This window comes from Equus quagga, chromosome 14, assembly GCF_021613505.1.
Source record: "Equus quagga isolate Etosha38 chromosome 14, UCLA_HA_Equagga_1.0, whole genome shotgun sequence".
Taxonomy (NCBI): domain Eukaryota; kingdom Metazoa; phylum Chordata; class Mammalia; order Perissodactyla; family Equidae; genus Equus; species Equus quagga.
In genome coordinates this window covers 28,418,762-28,422,957 of record NC_060280.1, presented here as the reverse complement: position 1 = coordinate 28,422,957, position 4,196 = coordinate 28,418,762, and positions in this window count along the sequence as shown.

Here is a 4,196-nt window from a genome sequence, read left to right as displayed (position 1 = left end):
CCCCCGCCCCGGAGCAGTTAAATTCACACGCTCTGTTTTGGCGGCCCGGGGTTTCGCCAGTTAGGATCCTGGGTGCTGACATGGCACCGCTCATCAGGCCACGCTGAGGCGGCATCCCACGTGCCATAACTAGAAGGACCCACAACTAAAAATACACAACTATGTTCTGGAGACTTTGGGAGAAAAAGGAAAAATAAAATCTTTTTTTTAAAAAAAGTAAAATCACTTATGTAAAAATTTTTAAAGAGTTTTAGTGAGATATAATTTACCTACTATAAAATTCACTCTTTTGGGGCCAGTCCGGTGGCTGAGTGGTTAAGTTCCGGCGCTCTGCTTCGGAGGCCCACGGTTTCACTAGTTCGGATCCTGGGCGTGGATGTGGCATCGCTCATCAGGCCATGCCGAGGTGGTGTCCCACATGGCATAACCAGGAGCCACAACTAGAATATACAACTATGTGCTGGGGGGCTTTGGGGAGAAGAAGAAAAGAGAAAAAAAAAAAGATAGCAACAGATGTTAGCTCAGGTGTCAATCTTTAAAAAAACCTTCACTCTTTTAAAGTATACAGTTTAGTGTTCTAAATATTTACAGGTTGTACAAGCACCATCACCCCATTTTCATCACCCCAAAAACAGTCTACACCTTTTAGCAGTCACTCTCAATCCCCTTCCCCCTCAGCCCCTGGCAAACACTAATCCACTTCTGTCTGCGTGGATCTGCCTATTCGAGACGTTTCATGTAAACGGAATCATGCAGCATGTGGCCTTTTGTAACCGGCTTCTTTCACTTAACGTAATGTTTTCAGGTTCATCCGTGTTGCAGCGTGTATCAGTCCTTCATTCCTTTTTCTTGACGAATAATATTCCATTGTGTGGAATGTTTTATTTATCCACTCATCAGCTGATGGACATTTGAGTGGTTTCCACTTTTTAACGATTATGAACAATGCTGCTAGGAACATTTGTGTACGTGTTTCTGTGTGGACATATATTTTCATTTCTCTTGGATGTGATATTGCTGGGTCATATAGTTAAACCCTATGTTTAACATTTTGAGGAACTGTCAAACTACTTTCCAGAGTGGCTGTACCATTTGACAATCCCCAATCAGAGTTCCAACTTCCCACATCCTCACCAATCCTTGTTATTTCTGTCTTTTTGATCATAGCCATCCTAGTAGGTGAGAAGTGGTATCTCATCGTGGTTTTGATTAGCATTTCCCTAAAGATTAATAAAGTTAAGCATCTTTTCATGTGCTTATCAGCCATTTTTTTTGTATCTTTTTTGGAGAAATGTTTATTCTAATTTTTTTGTCCATTTTTAAATTGGGTTATTTGGTCTTTTTATTGTTGAGTTGTAAAAAGTTTTTTAAACTAAAAAAATAGATAATTAAAAATAATTTTGAAGAAAAAAATAAATGACATGATGTAAAGTCATTGCAGTGTTTCAGAATTTTGAGTAGAAAGCTCATGTGGAGGCTCAGTGAACCCAGAAGGTAACATACTTCCATTTTCTGGATGGGAGCATCCAGAGAAAACCCCAGGCTGTGAGTGAAGATTAGGAGGATGTCTTGGCGAAAAGCCGTCTCAGAGGGGTTCATCCAGGCCTCCTGGGGGAGAGGGAGTTCGTTTTATGTGTCTCCTTGGCTAGGCTCCAGCACCTGGTTATTCAATCAAACGCTAACCTAGTGTTGTTGTGAAGGCGTTTTGTAGATGTGGTTAACCTCCGCAATCAGCTGACTGTAAGTAAAGGACATCATCCTTGATAATCATCCAATTAGTTGGAGGGCCTTGAGAGCAAAACTGAGGTTTTCCCTGAGGAAGAGGACTGTGTCACCTGTGGGCTGTAGTCTCGGCTCCTGCCTGAGAGCTTCCTGCCTGCTGGCCTGCCCTACAGGCTTCAGACCAGCCAGCCTCGCAAGTGCGTAAGCCAGTTCCTTGAGATAAATCTCTGTCTATGGATGTATATAGCCTACTGGTTCTGTTTCTCTGGAGAACCCTGACTAAGACAGGGAGGAAGATGTCTTCTTGCCCTGAATCCCCATTTGAATCTATTGGAAACACCAGATTTAGGAATGGAGGAGGAACGCCTTGGAGCCGAGGAGAGGGTCTGAGGGGAGCAGTGTTGAGATGATCCTATCTCAGAAGAAACAGCACCCCATACCCAGGGATGGGGGTGCAAATGCTCCCCGAAAAGTACTCCACCTGGATTATCAGATACATGAGGCTCCACTTCTAGAAGCTCGTTTAATCACTGTTTCCATTGTCATTTGTCTCATGTCTGCAATCTTTTGCCTTGAGATGAAGTTTCTTTCAGCCTCCTGACCTCTCCTCCAGTGATCATGACCTTTTAGTTCAAGGGAAATAATGTGGGTTTGAGGAGAACAAATGATGCTTTCCGGCTTTTCTTCAGTGTCTTTGACTTGCTCTCGGAAGGTCTTCAGCTCTTCATTCATGTGCTCATCTTGTCATTTGCCTCAAGTTTCCTCCTCCTGCCCCAAGTAATGATCTTCCTGGACAGATAATTTCTCAAAAGACTCCATTTCTTTCTCTTGACAAAGTTCAGTCACTGCATTTCCTCTCCCCTGAAGATTTTGATCTGCACTTTTTCAGTCGAGGTTTGCTCAGCCTGAAGACTTTTGAGATGATCTATCATGCTGGCCTTTCTGTTTTCTTCTTTAGCAATGTTGATGCAGAATTGATTTTTCTCTCCATCTTGGATGTGTAAATACACGCTTGACTTTTCCACATCAGTCAGTTTCCTCCTGGCTCCTCTTGTCTGGTCATAAATACTGTCTCCGCCTCTTGATTCCAAGTTATTACCCATGTTCTCTTCTCCAAGAGAAGCTGTCAGGTCTTTCATCTTTAGCAAACATTCCTCCAGAGCCTCTTCACACATGCCTGGGAGTTCTGTATGAAGGGCCTAAGTCTTTCTATTGTTTCCCATATAGTTTTTAAGTTTGCTCTTGCTTTTTCCACTTGTATTTTTATGTATTTGGCTTCTGCTTCTAGAGACAGGATCTTTCTCGTATTATAACACATTGGCTTATCTTGACCTGAATATTGAGGTTTTTCTTTTTTCTTTTTTTTTTTTTTTTTTTGAGGAAGATTACCCGGAGCTAACTACTGCCAGTCCTCCTCTTTTTGCTGAGGAAGCCTGGCCCTGAGCTAACATCGTGCCCATCTTCCTCTACTTTATATGTGTGGGATGCCTACCATAGCATGGCGTGCCAACTGGTGCCATGTCCGCACCTGGGATCCAACCGGCGAACCCCAGGCGGCCGAGAAGCGGAACGTGCGAACTTAACCGCTGCGCCACCGGACGGGCCCCTGAAGTTTTTCTATTTCTACCTGGTTTGCTATGAAGCATAAGATGGACCAAATCATGAGGTTAGACATATCTAGGGCATCAGGCACTGCAGGCACTTCTTGCATTGCAAGGTGAAACTGACAAGACCTTTCATTTTACTAGAACTAGTGCTGAATTGTTAATGGTGTGTTCCTTGACTCTTAGTACAGAAAATTTTTTTTTCACTGACTGAAAAATTCTACCTAAAACTAAGAAAACTGTTGGGGCCGGCCCCCAGTGGCACAGAGGTTGAGTGTGCACGTTCCAATTCGGCAGCCCGGGGTTCACCGGTTCAGATCCCAGATACAGACATGGCACCACTTGGCACGCCATGCTCTGGTAGGTGTCCTACATATAAAGTAGAGGAAGATGGGCACGATGTTAGCTCAGGGCCAGGCTTCTTCAGCAAAAAGAGGAGGATTGGCAGCAGATGTTAGCTCAGGGCTAATCTTCCTCAAAAAAGAAAAAAAAGAAAAGAAAACTGTTAACACACATAGTGTCATGGCACATGTAACTGTCTCCCACTGATGCCCAGGAGAGTGAGACTTGGTCTCACATTGTCAGGTACTTCTGCACAGAAATCTGCAGTGTCTCCTGAGTTCACCAACAGTGCAGGTTCCTGGCAAGATGAAGCCCCTCCATGGTACCTGGGCTGCACAGAGGCCCCTCTGCTGTTGCCAAGTCCCTTTGGGCACAATATGCTGTGGAGAACGCTGAACAAGTTTCTGTCCAGAACCAAGCCTGAGTCTGGCAACTGGGCAGACCATGAGGGAGAGGGTCAGCGAGGACAAGACTGCCTGATCCAACAGCCCTGTATCAGCTACCCCCATACCCCCAGCCTTGTCCGTG